The 18060-nt window shown below is 45.8% G+C and overlaps 1 protein-coding gene across 1 annotated transcript in view; it reads right to left on the reverse strand.

Moving 5' to 3' along the window:
• LOC126234611 (circadian clock-controlled protein daywake-like) overlaps positions 1-8363 on the reverse strand; it is a 102206-nt gene extending 93843 nt beyond the window's left edge. Inside the window, exon 1 of the mRNA XM_049943336.1 lies at positions 8271-8363. The gene's annotated coding sequence lies outside the window, so the exon portion shown is untranslated. The remainder of the gene's footprint in view (positions 1-8270) is intronic.
• Between the last annotated feature and the right edge of the window lie 9697 nt (positions 8364-18060).

Below are 18060 nucleotides of genomic sequence, written 5' to 3' on the forward strand. Positions count from 1 at the left end.
CACGCTGACACTTGTTGACGGCCTAGCACTGAAATCTGCAGAAATTTGCGGAAGGGTTGCACTTCTGTCACGCTGAACGATTCTCTTCAGCCGTCGTAGGTCCTGTTCTCGCAGGATCTTTTTCCGGCTGCAGCGATGTCGCAGATTTGATGTTTTACCTGGTTCCTGATATGCACGGTACATTCGTGAAATGGCCGTACACGAAAATACCCACTTCGTCGCTATCTCGAAGATGCTGCGTCCCATCGCTCGTGCGCCGACTATAATACCACGTTCAAACATATCTTGATAACCAGTCATTGTAACAGCAGTAACCGATCTAAGAACTGCGCCAGACAGCTGTTGTCTTACATAGGCGTTGCCGAACGCAGGGCCATATTCTGCTTGTTTACATATCTCTGTATTTGAATACGCTTGTCTGTACCAGTTTCTTTGGCGTCTCCGTGTATTATGTGGTTTATTAATATATTCATCTGGTTTCCTAATCGTATCATTATTAATGGGATCTCCTACAGTCTGATACGCTGGTTCTCGGTTCCCACTGGTTTGTTACTGGTGAGAGTCTTACATAAGGTTTATAATCTTATAATGTGTTTCAATACTGCTAGTTCTTCGTCTACATTCAATTTCCACATGGAGGCACACGTGTGCTCGTCAGTTTAGTTAACTTGTCGCCTCGCGATTTCTAATCTTGCATAACTTGTTTCCTCCTGTTTTCTATCTGTAGTAACGGGGCTTATGAATGGGTTACGATCCTCAAATAACGTGGGCCCTATGCACAACGTGCGGTCCTTGCAGTAAAATCGCTCTGTAGTCAGCTTCAAATGCCGTTGCCTAATTTTTTTTAATAACACTCTTCGAAAAGAACGTTATCTTCCCTCCAGAGATTCCCATTTGAGTTTCCGAAGTATCTCTGTAAGACTTTCGTGTTTTCCGAACCTAACGGTAACGAAGCTAGCAGGGCGCCTCTGAACTGCTACGAAATTTTCCTTTAACCCGACTTGGTGTGGATCCCAAACACTCAAGTAGCACTCTAAAACAGGTCACACTAGCCTCCTGTATGCGGACCCTTTCCAGATAAACCACACTTTCCTAAAATTCCCCTAATAAACCGAAGTCGACCATTCGCCTTTCCTACCACAAACCTCACACGCTCGTTCCATTTCATATCGCTTTGCAACATTACGCCCAGATCTTTAAACGGCGTCACTATGCCAGCCAGGACACTACTAGCGACTTATCCAAACATTATGGATTTATTTTTCCCATTCAGCGGCATTAACTTCCATTTTACAACATTTAGAATGGTAAGAGAGAAAGTATCTCATAATTAGATTTACAGTCTACCACCTAAAATTCAGCCATTTTACCCCAAAAATAATTATTCTCAACAAAGCAGCTGCCATTCATCACGCCAACGAGAAATTTTGTATAAGTCGTCTTCTGCCATCCATCCTACAGTCAGTCATGTTCAACACCTTCCCGTACACCACAGCGCCATCAGCAAAAAACGTCAGACTGCTGGCCACTCTGTCCGCCAGATCATTTATTTACAGATAAGAAAAAAAATCGCGATACTAAGAAGGACATACGGAATTTGATAGGCATGTTTCTACATTTGAGACATGACGTGTATTCAAATTTCGCGCCAGTCTCACAAAAGTGGTGCTAACAGCACCGCTAAGAGGATGCAAATCAGGTTTGCTTTAAATACACGCTGTGATGGTCGTGAGCGATACTTATCTTTGAGATTGGACGTCGTGACTTTTTGTTAGTTTAAGGATGCCTTTAAGACTATAAAGAGGCCGTCATCAACACCTCAGCAAGTTTGAACGAGTTGGTGTAACAGGGATACGTGAAGCTGGATGTTCCTTCTGCAATACTGCATAAATACTTGGCAGGAATGTAGACATTGCGCATGACAGCTGGCAGAGGTGGTCACGATAATGTACAGTAGCAAGAAGACAGAGCTTTGGACAGCTATGTGGCGCTACCGTGAGAAAAGACCGTCGTGATTGGCGTATGGCCCTGGCACTTCGTACTGCATCTGCTGCAGCAATTTGAGCAGCAGCTGTCACCACAGTGACACAACGAACTATTACAAATCGGTCACTTCAAGGATAGCTCCTAGCCAGAGGGTCTCTAACGTTCACTCTTCTGACCCCAAACCATTGACATTTACAGCTTAAGTGGTGTAAAGTGAGGGCAGAGTGGAGCTCTGTTGTGTTTTCTGATGAAAATTCGTTGTGCCTCGGTGCTAGTGATGGCGGTGTGTTGGTTAGAAGGAGGCCAGTTGGGGTCTGCAACGAACCTATCTGTCTGCTAGGCGCACTTGAGCTATGACTGGGGATGCTATTTCGTACGACAGCAGGTGCACTGTCGTGGTTATACTATGCATCCTACTTATCCTACGGAGCCTGATTGCAAATTTGTACGTCAGTCTGGTGATTCGGCTTGTTGTGGTGCCATTCATGAACAGCATTCCAGTGGGTGTTTTCCAACAGAATAACGCTCGCTCACATACCGCTGTTGTAGCCCAACATGCTCTATTACGTGTCGACATGCAGCCTTGGCCTGCTCGCTCATCAGATCTGTCTCCAATCCAGCACAGATGGGACAGAATTGGACAACTCCAGCATTACCCACAAACGGCATTAACCGTTCCTACACTGATCGACCAAGCACAACAGGCATTGAACTGCATCACGCATACCAACATCCGGAAATTTTACAACACAATGCAAGCACATTTGCAGGCTTGTATTTAATATTCTAGCAGTTACACTGGTTATTAATGTGCCAGCATTTTCAGATTTTCAATGGCTTATCTGTCGCTAACATTAACCTGTGAACTTGCAATGTTAGTCATTTAAATACACTACTGGCCATTAAAACTGCTACACCAAGAACAAATGCAGATGATAAACGGATATTCATTGGACAGATATATTATACTAGAACTGACATGTGATTACATTTTCACGCAATTTGGGTGCATAGATCCTGAGAAATCGGTACCCAGAACAACCACCTCTGGCAGTAATAACGGCCTTGATACGCCTGGGCATTGAGTCAAACACAGCTTGGGTGGCGTGTACAGGTACAGCTGCCCATACAGCTTCAACACGATACCACAGTTCATCAAGAGTAGTGACTGGCGTATTGTGACGAGCCAGCTGGTCGGCCACCATTGACCAGACGTCTTCAATTGGTGAGAGATCTTGAGAATGTGCTGTCAGGGCAGCAGTCGAACATTTTCTGTATCCAGAAAGGCCCGTACAGGACCTGCAACATGCGGTCGTGCATTATGCTGCTGAAATGTAGGGTTTCTTAGGGATCGAATCAAGGGTAGAGCCACGGGTCGTGACACATCTGAAATGTAACGTCCACTGTTCAAAGTGCCGTCAATGCGAACAAGAGGTGACCGAGACGTGTAACCAATGGCACCCCATACCATCACGCCAGGTGATACGCCAGTATGGCGATGACGAATACACGCTTCCAATATGCATTCACCGCGATGTCGCCAAACACGGATGCGACCATCATGATGCTGTAAACAGAACCTGGATTCATCCGAAAAAATGACGTTTTACCATTGGTGCAGCCAGGTTCGTCGTTGAGTACACCAACGCATGCGCTCCTGTCTGTGATGCAGCGTCAAGGGTAACCGCAGCCATGGTCTCCGAGCTGATAGTCCATGCTGCTGCAAACGTCTTCGAACTGTTCGTGCAGATGCTCGTTGTCTTGCAAACTTCCCCATCTGATGACTCAGGGATCGAGACGTGGCTGCATGATCCGTTACAGCCATGCGGATAAGATGCCTGTCAGCTCGACTGCTAGTGATACGATGCCGTTGGGATCCAGCACGGCGTTCCGTATTACCCTCCTGAACCCACCTATTCTGCTAACAGTCATTGGATCTCGACCAACGCGAGTAGCAGTGTCGCGATACGATAAACCGCAGTCGCGATAGGCTACAATCCGACCGTTATCAAAGTCGGAAACATGATGGTACGCATTTCTCCTCCTTATACGAGGCATCTCAACAAAGTTTCACCAGGCAACGCCGGTCAACTGCTGTTTGTGTATGAGAAATCGGTTGGAAACTTTCCTGATGTCAGCAAAAAAAAAAAAATTGTTCAAATGGCTCTGAGCACTATGGGACTTAACATCTGTGGTCATCAGTCCTCTAGAACTTAGAACTACTTAAACCTAACTAACCTAAAGACAGCACACAACACCCAGTCATCACGAGGCAGAGAAAATCCCTGACCCCGCCGGGAATCGAACCCGGGAACCCGGGCGTGGGAAGCGAGAACGCTACCGTACGACCACGAGCTGCGGACGCTGATGTCAGCACGTTGTAGGCGTCGCCACCGGCGCCAACCTTTTGTGAATGCTCTGAAAAGCTAATCATTTGCATATCACAGCATCTTCTTCCTGTCGGTTAAATTTCGCATCTGTGGCACGTCACCTTTGTGGTGTAGCAATTTTAATGTTACCTAGGCAAATGCATTCCAGAAATTTCATCACTCTACATTAATAATTTCTTGATGTTGAGATTTTCTTCCTTCAGTGTATATAGAAAATAATAGTGGTCCTATCACAGTTAGAACGCTTTATGTCCATGAGCATGTTTTTTAGATTCAGAAATACAAGAATACCTAACAAAAACGATCAGGAACCGACCACAATATCATTGATCACAGATTCAGTCGGAATGGAAACTTTTTCACAGTGAAAGCTGTTACGACGTTTATACACTAGGTGCCGAGGAGCTGTCTGCGCCTTTGGTGAAACAGCTAAGTCATTAAGAGCGCCGCGAACAGTACAGCTTCGCGAAAAAGAGAAAGCACCGCTGCACAGCGGAAGCCGGCACTTTGTGCTGCGCTTCTTATTTCACCGGGAGAAAGCCGCTAGATTGCAGCGCTGCCGTTCTCTGAGAGGCGTAACACTATACGGAAGGTCGGTACGTCTTCCACGTACAGCATTACTCTAGTACAGACCACACGCAAAGCGTTAGCCCTAATATGTTTGTCGTGGAAAGATCGACGACGACTTCCAAAATTCATTCACTAGATTAAATGTACATCGTACTAGTTCAGCGAAGACAGCAGCATTTGATTAATTTTCGACAAAGTATTTCCAGAAAGTCCGTCTAATACTTCTATGCTCTAGAAGTCTAAGCAGCCTTAGTTAAATAACAAGAATCAAGATGATAAGGAACTGTTCGGTAATACTGTTTCTAGCGGCGTTACTGTTAGTTTTCTGTCTCCGTATTCAAAATCAGTAGCACTTGCTTGCGGGATGACTGTGTACATAGAGCCAGCCCACTGGAATCCTGGTGCTTGGTCACGGTCCGCAACATGAAGCTGTTCCTCACCAGAATGTGTGTCGTTTCTTAGGATAACTGCCAAACATGTGCTCCATAGTGAGATTTTGAGCTCTACAAACACCTTAATGATCTACAAGAGGAGTAGACTGTGCGTCGAACTCGATTTAACCCTCCCTTGTAAAGGACGTGGAAAGCATTATAGTGCGAAAGTACTCATCACAGTCTTCGGCCACAATATAGTGCACACGTGACGCTCGATACCGGGCGAAGCATAGAGAATCACAGTCTCAAAAACAACTAGGAAAACAGTATTGGCGAAGAAAGTGTTACTGGGCTCGAATTTCTTATTACGAGCATGAAGACACATTATTGATTATGCAGGATAGGCAGACTAGTGGTGGTAGTTTGGAGTGCTATGGTACGCACTCACTTATCTGAACACTGTCAGGCTGTCTGAACACCCGAAAAGAATTGAAATTAAACTTTTTTCATTTGTCGTCTCCATGTCGTTTGAAAAATTATTTTGTCATTATGTAACATATTTTTACAAAAGTTGTTGTCTGTAATAAAGAACTCAGGGAAACGAGAGGAAATTAGTTGCTTATACAGAGAAGTGCTCGAAGGGTGTGGGATGGCGCAGAGTAGTCGTCTCCATGTTTACAAGTTGCCTGTTTATCGAGACTAAGTACATTCAGATGAAGGTTATGGCGTTCCCAAAAGTGAAGGAGTAAATGATAAAAGCAGTATGTTTAGACAGAGAATTGAAGGAAACTGGTTTAACTCATTTGGCAAAGGAAAACCTTGGAAAACTCCCAACGGTAATGAATAAAACAATTAACAGGTAAAACTGAAAGAATAAATGAAGGAACCAAAATGCCGACACGATTTGTAACCGAGGTGTTTGCTGTGCCAAATAATGCCATTAGCTAATATCATACGATACGCCTGTTGGAACACACACTGTTAAAGCAGCTTACAATTAGTTTCTGTCCTACGACAGGATACTGGCGGTGTAAAACAAGGACAGATTTCATTTTACCCAAAGTAACAGTAGATGTAGCAGGACACTGGCTCCTCTATTCTGTTGTCGTAAGAGACGGCACAGTAATTCGGTAAAAGATGACGTTACTGCTAACACCGTTCATGACAATGTAAAAGGCCTCCCTAGTAGTGAAATGAAATGATCGTATGACATTGATGGCCGAGAGTCGCACCTGAGGCATTCGGCCACCGAACTGCCAGTTCTTTGAGTTGACACTACAAGTAGTAGATAGCGTCGGAAGTTCCATGCGGCTTTTCGCGGATGATGCTGTAATATACAGAGAAGTTGCAGCATTATAAAACTGCAGCGAAATGCAGGAAGATCTGCACCGGATAGGCACTTGGTGCAGGGGGTGGCAACTGACCCTTAACACAGACAAATGCAATGTATTGCGAATACATAGAAAGACGGATCCCTTATTGTATGATTGCATGATAGCGGAACAAACACTGGTAGCAGTTACATCTGTGAAATATCTGGGAGTATGCGTACGGAACGATTTGAAGTGGAATGATCATACAAAATTAATAGTTGGTATGGCGGGTGCCAGGTTGAGATTGATTGGGAGAGTCCTTAGAAAATGTAGTCCATCGACAAAGGAGGTGGCTTAAAAAACACTCGTTCGACCTATACTTGAGTATTGCCCATCAGTGTGGGATCCGTACCAGGTCGGGTTCACAGAGGAGATAGAGAAGATCCAAAGAAGAGCGGCGCGTTTCGCCACAGAGCTATTTGGTAAGCATGATAGCGTTACGGAGATGTTTGGCAAACTCAAGTGGCGGTCTGCATCGCGTTGTAGCTTGCTGTCCAAGTTTCTAGAGGGTGCGTTTCTGGATGAGGTATCGAATATATTGCTACCCCCTCCTTATACCTCCCGAGGAGATCACGAATGTAAAATTCGAGAGATTCGAGCGCGCACGGAGGCTTTCCGGCAGTCGTTCTTCCCGCGAACCATACGCGACTGGAACAGGACAGGGAGGTAATGACAGTGGCACGTAAACTACCCTCCGCCACACACCGTTGGGTGGCTTGCGGAGTATAAATGTAAATGTACATTGGGTGACTTGCGTGTCGATGAGGATGAAATAATGGTGAAGATAACACAATACCCAGTCCCATGGCGGAGAAAATCTCCAACCCGTCCGGGAATCGAACCCGGGCCCACTGCATGTTTGTCAGACGCCGTGACGACCCAGGTAATGGAGCGGACTCCGTTGTAGTAATCCTGCAGTGAATATTTGTTGATAATTTGATCCCTGCTTCTCGTTCTGTAGTGAATATTTACTGAAAATTAGATGGCTCTGCGCACTATGGGACTCAACTGCTGAGGTCATTAGTCCCCTAGAACTTAGAACTAGTTAAACCTAACTAACCTAAGGACATCACAAACATCCATGCCCGAGGCAGGATTCGAACCTGCGACCGTAGCGGTCTCGCGGTTCCAGACTGCAGCGCCTTTAACCGCACGGCCACTTCGGCCGGCTGAAAATTAGATCCCTGCTTCTCGTAAGTATTAGACCGCATCTGTCATGTTTAACTCTATTCTTCATTATGAGCAAAAATTGCTAACAGCTATGCTCCTTATGAAGAGAATCCAGCCGATTCTTGAAAAAAGACAGGAAATCCACAACTGATTCAGGTTGAATTTCGAGAGCCTATAATACGAGTATATTGCCGCGCAGTTCGTCAACACGATTGCTGAAATGCACATATCGGCCGTAGCTCTGACAGTTCAGTTGACGAACTGTCAGTTCGATTGATGGCAGTGAGACGACCTGTAAGCCAACGCCTATTTCGGCACACCGAGGTCTCAGATTGGGTACTTCAACATTGAGAAGGTGTCCTGAGAGAGGCAAGAGTCAGTAAGAGAGAAGGGATAGGGCCACTCACCGTGAGCCGTGCTGAGCTGAGCCTAGGAGCCGGGCTGCCCTGTGCTGGTGGGTAGAGGAGCGCTGCCGTGCTGTGCTGCAGGCAGGGGCGTGCGGCGGCGACTGCGGGCCCAAGCTCTCTCCCGCGGCCAGCCCTCTCCGCTCGCCGCTCTACTCTCCCACGGGCCTCGCTCCCCCCGACACGGCTCAACGAGCATCCGCACAAACACACGAGTGGTGCTCCCCCACCCGCGCACCACCGGCATCTCACGCACTAAATCTAAATGTGTCTACGAACAAAGGCTGGTGGCGGCCGGAGTGCCCAAGCGGTTCTAGGCGCTCCAGTCTTGAACCACGCAACCGCAACGGTCGCACGTTCGAATCCTGCCTCGGGCACAGATGTGTGTGTTGTCCTTAGGTTAGTTAGGTTTAAGTAGTTCTAAGTTCTAGCGGACTGATGACCTCAGAAGTTAAGCCCATAGTGCTCAGAGCCATTTGAACCATTTGAACAAAGGTTGGAAATGCTCCAGTTGATTCACTAGACTTCAGTAATCCTCGTTCCCATAACATGGAGGGAAACTCGTTAAATTCTAGACGATGGGTCTTCAAACCACTTTTCAATACATTACGTTTATTCCAAATATTCATACTGCTTCGTAATTGTTTAAAATGGCAGAAATTCACCCGTTCTAGGTGGCACGAATATCCACGGCCAGTCCCCGATGGTACTCAATCTGTACACTGGACAAACAGTAAAGAGAACAAAGGAGAAATTCCGAAACAGAATTTAAGTTCATGGAACAGAAGTAGTATTTCGAGGTTTACCGATGAGAATGTACTGTATTTCTATCAGAAGAAAGGTGTTAAAAGAGCAGTTGAGCAGAATTGATAGTCTCTTGAAGGGAGAAAATCTGGACACGTGCAAGTATCATTCGCGCACCGAGAATTAATTACGTATGTAGATAGTTAATTCATCTCTGGAATCAAAAATTTCGCCGATTTTTGCCTTTTATCGATATCGACAGTGGGCAGATAACAAAATATGTGATATAAACGGCCTTATTTTTTGCCTGCATTGACCTACAGAAATAAGTTTTTTACACAGACAAGCGACCATAGACCTCCTCAGAAAAAGGGTTCTTAAGAAATGGACATACAGACAAACAGACACACGGACAAAAAAGGGATACTATAAGGTTTTGGTTTTTACCGATTCAGGTACGGAACGCAGATTATAAAATGAACATCACCAAAAGCAAACGAAGTGCGATGATTACAGTTTTGAACATTGGTTTCATTAGTGCCGACACAGGATGAAACAGCCAACCGGTTGCTCATAAACTGTAGGTACATTGACCTAGGTTTCGACACCTACTAGGGGTGTTCAAAAATGGCTCCAAGCACTATGGGACTTAACATCTGACGAAATCAGTCCCCTAGACTTAGAACTACTTAAACCTAACTAACCTAAAGACATCACACACATCCATGCTCGAGGCAGGATTCGAACCTGCGACCGTAGCAGCCGCGTGGTTCCGGACTGAAGCGCCTAGAACCGCTCGGCCACTTAGGCCGGCTACTAGAGATGTCTTCATCAAAACAAATGTTGCTAGATCCAATAAAATGATACATAGGAAATGAGGTATGACCCAAAACATCTTAACCAAGATGACAATATTCATGACGCGCAATGGTTACTTACGTAAAATTACATTGTTGAAAGGTATAGTTAGAATTTGGTGCAGCTATGCTCCTATCAGAAGTAAAATACAATGTCCTAGCCTTTCCCACGTGTGCTCACCTGGGAACAACTGCAGACTGATCGGCCCAGTGACTTACATTGGCCGGCCGAAGTGGCCGTGCGGTTAAAGGCGCTGCAGTCTGGAACCGGACGACCGCTACGGTCGCAGGTTCAAATCCTGCCTCGGGCATGGATGTTTGTGATGTCCTTAGGTTAGTTAGGTTTAACTAGTTCTAAGTTCTAGGGGACTAATGACCTCAGCAGTTGAGTCCCATAGTGCTCAGAGCCATTTGAACCATTTTGACTTACATTGCTGCCACGAAAACAACACGAGTTGCGCCGCCTATCAGGAGCAAACAGTGACATGTGCTCGTTTGAACATAACAGCAGTTAATTTTAAAAACGAAATACAAAGGGAGCTTAACGTCTTTTTTTAAAATTCACAGAAGTCAAGCAGATTAAGTATAATACAGCCATCTACCAGGCTTAACAGAAATTACTATTACGTAAGCAATAGAATCTCCTAGAAATAATTTTTTACAAACAGTTGTACAATCGAGAAAATATTTGCATTAATGTAACTTCAATACCACGTACCTATTAGATAAGAAGAACGTGATGTGTCGAAACCAGAAGCAGGGAAAAACTAGTAAAAAAAATAGAGGAATCAAAATTCAGAGAGCAGTGGATAGAAACCATTGAAAAAAATTTGTTACGTAGATATAACTGCTCATTGACAATGAGGCCATATTTCTAACGATGCTGTTGTTTGTACAAACTTCTTTCTGTGCCGTTCTGTCTCTGTCCAGCATTAAAGTCAGATGTCAGTTGAGACACAGTTCGCCGCCTCTACTTTTAACCAATCTGTCCAACCTATGACGTCTGACTTCCGTAATCAGTGGTGGCCGACCAACCCCACGACTTCTGGACGTGGTTTCACCTTGGTTATGCCATATGTTGAAGATAATCGCCACAGCACTGCTCGAACAACCGACAAGTCGTGCAATTTCCGAAACGCTTGTACCGAGCCTCTGGGCCATCGCACTCCGCCCTCGGTCAAATTCAGATAGATGGCCACCTTCCCCATTATATAGTAGGACTGTGGTCGTACTTCTGGTTGATCAGTGTCTCTTATTACTACCCGCCAAGGTAGCCGGAAGCGCTAACGCGCTGCTTCCTGGACGCGGGTAGGCGCGCTGGCACCGCATCGAATCCGCCCGGCGGATTAACGGCGGGGTCTGGTGTGCCAGCCAGCCTGGATGTGGGTTTTAGGCGGTTTTCCACATCCCGATAGGTGAATGTCGGGCTGGTCTCCACGTTCCGCCTCAGTTACACGGCACGCAGACATCTGAACACATTCGCACTATTCCAAGGATTACACTACTAGATGCAGAAAGTTGGGGTACACTGATTCCTTAGCGGGGGGGGGGGGGGGGGGCGTATAGGGTGGCGACAGGAAGGGCATCTGGCCACCCCTTAAAATTAACATGCCACATCCGATTAACCGGCAGACCCCACAAGTCGGGATTAATGCTTGGAAAGAGAGTCTCTTATTGCTATAGATAGTTTCTTTCCTCAGGGGTCTACTGCCTCTTTCGCCGGACCATCTTATGTGTTTGACTATATGTTGTGTTCCGATTGTCGCAATATGATTCTACTGCGAGCTACTAAGGGGCGCCCACATTGAGAAGGCGATAACGAGGAGACAGCGCATGGTATTCACGTAACTTTTCTGACCGTAAATATTCTGACATGGTCAAAGAGGCGGATGCTGCAGTCGTAACATACACGAGGCTTCATACTTAGGTCTGTCCGTCCAGAATTTTCACTTCTCGAATAGTATTAGAATAACTCAGAACAGTCTGCCTCAGTAGCATTCAGTGTCGCCTTGCACGTCGAGCGAGCAGGTCGTCGTTAACTTCCGTCTGTGCCGCAGAGCCGCTTGTGTCGAAGCTACTCGGTCTTGTTGGTGAATCGGCCGGAGTCACATAGTACTTGCGTAGCGGAGTTTGTTGTCGTTTTCCCTGGGCGGCGGTGTTTTCTGCCAGCGCCATGCTGTCTGTCGAATCTCCTAAGACTGTTCCTCGTCGAGCTACTGATGGTTTAATTTTGACAAGAGTACGCATCGTGTTCAACCTGGCTCTTTAGAAATTCACGACTGGTTGGTTGATGTTATCGTGCTACACCTGATCGGGTAGATACTGCTTACTACGATTCTGATTTGTGTGCATTCTTTGTGAAGTTTTATGATCCCGTTCAACTAGAACGCCTTCTCTCTCGGGTTGGTTCTAAAGTGTTGTTTACACATCGAGATGGTAGTCAAGTCGTCCTTGAAAATGCGGCACTGGAGTATACTCTGGTTAGGATTTATAACCTTCCTCCTGAAGTGGACGATTAATTTCTTAAAACAGCGTTGCTTTCGGTTGGAGTAATACGGCATATCCGATGGGAACGCTGGTCAGCACAACATCGCTTCCATTGTTATAATGGTGTCCGGACTGTGTACATGTGCGTTAAAAAGAATATTCCTTCCCATTTAACTGTTTGTGTTTACTGGATCCATGTTACGTATGCAGAGCAAGAAGGGACATGTTTTCTCTGTGACGAAAGCGGCCTTCTCATATCTCATTGTCCTCGCCGTACTACTGTTTTGACGTCGTCTTATCAGAAACGTCTTCCTTTAACATTAGCAGACATAGTGTCATCGCAGTCAGCTGTCAGTCAATCTCCAGCTTTAAGCGATGTAGGGGCGACGTTACCCCCTACTTCTCGCGAATCTCCACCGTTAGCGGCGCGTCCCAGTGGGGCCTCTGTCCATGAGGGGACGACGGCTCCTGCAGCGCAAGTCGAACGTCGGCGGACTGAGGACGTTGCAGATTTCGAGCACGCCCCACTCCAGTCTCGTTCTTCTGATTCGGCGTTGACAGAGGGTGTAGCTTCTGGCGGTAATGAGCTGTCCACTGACGTTAATTGCGATTCCAGTATTACCAGAGATGATGTAGCTGCTTCTGTTGATGTAAAAATGTGTGTTGAATCTGCGTCCCCCACTTCACCCGTAGACGCGACGGTTTCCGTGCGTTCAGGTGTTCCCGCAGAGACGTTGCCTGCTGGCCAGTCTTTACAGCCAGTGAAACTCTACCCCTTCTCCCCGCTGAGACGGTGGAGCAACAGGATCCTACGGGTTCTCTTCCTGATGATCAGGAGATACCATCGGACACCGGCACTGCTTTACCTGTCTCTTCTGTACCTGATGTTGCTGTTAGTCGTTTTGAATTGTGCTCCCCGATTTCCGAGTGCGGTGGCGATGGCTCCTCTATCAAATCGGAGCTTGGCGTGCCCCCAACCTTTCCACATCAAGACTGTATATTTTCACGGAGTGGTGTGAAACAGCGTTTTCCACGTGCACGTGCAGCGGCGCGTCGTAAAAAGAAAAACGAGAATTCCTTGGCTTCTGGTGGGGAGGATTAGAATCATACCATCTTTCCTCCGCCTCCGGACGTTGTGGAGAGAGGGACGTGATGAGTGATTTTTCCTTAGTGTTGTTTCATTGACCTTACATGTGCTAACGGATGCAGGCATATACATTTCTAAGCCTCAGTGTTAGTAGGATATGTTCCCGATTACGGCATTCTGCGTTACGCCAGCTTACTTACGATTCCCAAGCTGATATCGTGCGTTTACAAGAGTTATTATTTGATGTGTTTTGTCTTCCTGGATACTCCATGTTTTTCAATGTCGCGCCTGAAAATTCTACCGATATGGCTTTGCTTTATCGAGATGGAATCCCGCTGACGGACTTAGAAACGCTAGTTGATGGTCGCGGTATAGACCCCACTTAAATTTTTCTTTACGCTCCGTCTGTATCCGGTCGTTCATCCGCTCGCGCGGTTTTATAAGGAAGAAGTTGTTTATTTACTCCGACGGAACCCGCGCAATGTTTTGTTGGGGGCGATTTTAACTGCGTCTTACGTCGTGTAGATCACACCCCCAATTATACATATTGTCGTGAACTTAATATGGTGACGTCCTTGCATCTCCAAGATGCTTGGGTTTGCAGATATCCTACATTGGTGCGGTTTACGTTTTTCACAGTTACTTCAAGTAGCCGATTGGACCGCTTTTATTTATCTGTCCCATATGTAGTCAGCTTCTATCGATTGATGTAATTCCTGCCAGTTTCACTGATCACTGTGCTGTTTCAATAACTTTTAACCACGTCCCGCAGCGGGTCCATCTTTCGCGCGCTTTATGGAAGCTAAACACTCTTTATCTCACGGACCCCTCTCTAGAAGGCATCATCGCAGACGTATAGCGGTAGACAACTCAGTCCCAGGTACGTTATTCTTCACTTCTAGAATGGTGGGTTACCTTCGCTAAACCCCGGATTCGAAATACACTCAAGCATTTTATAGCTGAAAAAGCGGCTGAAATAAGGCGAACTAGGGAATTTTATTATGCTGTCCTTCGCGATCTTTACGACAATGCTCGTGATCCCCCCTTGAGAGTCGTCGACGTCCACTGTGTGAAGGAAAAACTTCTACAACTCAAACGTAGGCAAATGGATGGTGTCCGATTGCGTTCCCAGACTCGTTCAATCGTAAAGGATAAGTTGACCTCTCTCTATCATCTTCTTCGGCTTCACAAGCGAGCTCAAATGACGTGTCTTTCTATCATTCGTTCTCTAGATGGGCGTGAGTGATCCTCCCAATCTGACATCATGCGTGAACTTTACCAGTACTTTTTCGAACACCATACTGAAGTGGATTCAGACGGTCCACCGTCTGTTGATTTTACCTCGCTCCTTGATAGTGTTGTTACGCCATCTCTCCAGGAAGAGTTTGTATTCCATCGCGATGATATACTTGATATTGTGGCTCGTTGTCCCTCCTATAAATCGCCTGGATTCGATGGCCTTCCCAAAGAATTTTATATTCGATTTTGTCCGCTGATAGGAGATACGATAACTTCTATGGTGAATGAGGTATTCCTCGGAGGCCTTCTCCCACCCAGCTTTAAGTTGCTAAAATTATCCTGATCCCCAAAAAGCCGGGACGTTTGCGTGTGGATCAGGTCCGCCCGATAACCCTCTTCAACTATGATTGTAAAATAGTGTCGCGAGCGGTAAATAGCCTACTATCAGTGTTGTTGGCTATCATCGTCGCGAGCCATCAAAGTTGTCTTCCGGGTCGTACTCCCCTGTCTCCCGTTGCTGAATGTCGTGATTTAATTTCGATTGCTTCCACCATTCCAGTGCCAAGCGCTTTACTTTTAATTGATTTTCACCACGCGTTCGACCGCGTTAATCATGGATTCCTTACGCGAGTATTGACAGCTGTTGGTTTTAAAGATGCTGCACGACGGCTGTTCAGCTCTCTAATTACTGGTATTAGGGTGTACATTGACGTAAATGGCCGTCTTACCTCCCCCATCGCAGTGTTTCATGGCGTCCTTCATGGGAGTCCATTATCTGTGTCGCTCTACGTGCTGTCTCTGGAACCCATATTGCGATCTATAGCTGCTCGTTTGGGTGGCTGGTCGCTGTTGGGAGAAGGGTTTACCGTTCGTGCATATGCTGACGACGTTATGGTTTTTCTCCGAACCCATGATGATATACCACTGCTGAAGGAAGTTTTGGATGCCTTTTGTCGTTTTACGGGAGCGCGGGTTAATGACCAGAAATGTCGCTTTCTCAGTTTGTGAGGATTTGACGCTGTTGAAATTCCATGGAGTTTGAAGGTCACCCTATGTCAATTGTTAGGTGTTATAATTTACAGTTGTACTATAAAGATGGCTACGATAAACTGGAAGTCTCTCACGGATAAGATTCAGGGAGCAATCATTGAACACGAGCGTCTTCCTCCCACTTCTTCATAAGGTCCGGGCCATGGAAGCGTTAAGTAAGGCTTATTTTATTGCACAAATCTTTCCACTTCCTGCGATGATGTTCCGCAAGTTACAAAGTTTAACTGGCAGGTTTATCTGGCGTATATATTTCGCGTGCGTTATGAGGTCATGGAGCGCCCCCGTCTGCTGGGAGGTTTGGGCCTCCCCGACATTCGGGTAAAGGCTTCTGCCGTCGCACCGTTTTACCACGTCCACGCGCCCCCCCAGTCACTTACAGCTCGCCGGCCGTGGTGGCTGAGCGGTTCTAGGCGCTACAGTCTGGAACCGCGCGACCGTTACGGTCGTAGATTCTAATCCTGCCCCGGGCATGGATATGTGTGATGTCCTTAGGTTAGTTAGGTTTAAGTAGTTCTAAGTTCTAGGGGACTGCTGACCTCAGAACTGAAGTCCCATAGTGCTCAGAACCATTTGAACCATTTGAACTTACAGCTCGCCCTCATGACTGTATAAGACCGTCGAGTTTAACACCTCCAGTAGACATTGGTAGGATTAGTTAAAAACTACGGCACGTTAAGGAATTTTTTCTTGAAGTCAGTTATTTAGAAGTAAATATCCTTTCCCAAGCGAATCTCTCCCTAAAAATGCTGTTAGGCCACTGGCCTATTCCTCATAGTATTCCCTCTGTGGAAGCCCTGTTTCCAGAAACGAATTAGAAGATTGATTGGTCTAACGTTAGCCTCCTGATTTTCCCGATGGAAGTGGCGTCCTCGTGGTACCAAGTTGTTCATGATATTGTACCTACCAACGTGCGATTTTTTCGTATTGGCCTCAATTTGACGGATCGCTGCAATCGTTTCCATGAAACTGATACATTATATCATCAGTTGATCTCCTGCGGTCTTGTCCATTGGAGATAGCTTCGCCGATAACTGGATTTTCTACTCGGGCGGATATCTCGGGGGCGATTCTCGTGCGCCCCGATTCAACCTTCTTTCCCCGATCGAAGAACAATGTCATCATGTGGCTTGTTGGACATTACGTCCACTATGTGATGGTTAATGGATATGACGCAGATCCGTGTGCCTTTTCCCAATACATGGCCACAGCCCATTGGACGTAGCTCAGGATGCTACCTTTTTCTAACATTCTGTATCTTGTTTTTCATCGACAAGGAGTTGGATGAGTTGAAATACCCCCTTTTTATGTGGACACTCTTGTTTGGATTTAAAATGTTCCACGATTTAGAAGTGACGGAGGAAAAAGGTGGGGCACGTTAAAATTAACGCCATATTCCTTCACATACGTTTTTCTGATTTCACCCTTTTGTTTTTGTCGAAATGACTTCTTTTGTTTTATTTTAATTGATTGCCTTAAATAAGTGCTTTGGGAAAAAAAAGAAGCGTATTGCGGCCAAGAGCAACATGGGTTCGAACCATAGAAGGATGTTACATTTAGCATGAAATACGAACATAGCAAAAAAAAGAAAAAGAAGTGGTAGAATGCTCGCCTGCCACGCGGGCGGTCCGGGTTCGATTCCCGGCCGATGCATCAGTTTTTTTTCTCCTAACTGCAGCTAGCTTAATATCCTAAAGAACCTCCACCTACTCATTAGGGTCTGTTCGGAATTGGTTATGAGAAAACCTGACACATTATACTACCACTGACTTTTAAATGTAATACAACAGAAGGAATGAGTTTGTTTTGGTTTTATATTTGTTGACAATATGCAACAGCCGTTCTGGAAAACAATCAAGAAAGCAGTCAGTCAGTTAAGAATTAAGACCAGCTTATTATCTCTAGCAATGTGTTGTCATGTGCTTTCCCTGTAGTAGCCAATTCCTTTGTAAATGGTAATACGACGTCTGCTGGTGACGTAATGCAGTGCCAAGAGTGCCGGTTGACATCGGAACATCCTGTATTTGTTCATCTCCATTAATAGGAAAAATCATGACATGCAGCTTCATCTGTATTTCTTTGGTCTTCTTCACAGGGTTTTCACATTTAAGTCATTGTTAGTTGCAACAGGCAGAAGAAGAGCTTTGTTGGTGTTACATATTTTGAGATGTTACTGAGACAAATTCACGCTGCAGTATTCTTCTTCGGCACCCCACTGGCGAAATGTCCACAGAAACAACAAAGTGAAACACGCATGTTTATATATAAGCCGATTTTGAAATTTTCTATTGTATGAGACCTCGTGTGCAAGATTCGTGTGCTGATTTGAAGC

Source organism: Schistocerca nitens, chromosome 2 (genome assembly GCF_023898315.1).
Source record: "Schistocerca nitens isolate TAMUIC-IGC-003100 chromosome 2, iqSchNite1.1, whole genome shotgun sequence".
NCBI classification, from domain to species: domain Eukaryota; kingdom Metazoa; phylum Arthropoda; class Insecta; order Orthoptera; family Acrididae; genus Schistocerca; species Schistocerca nitens.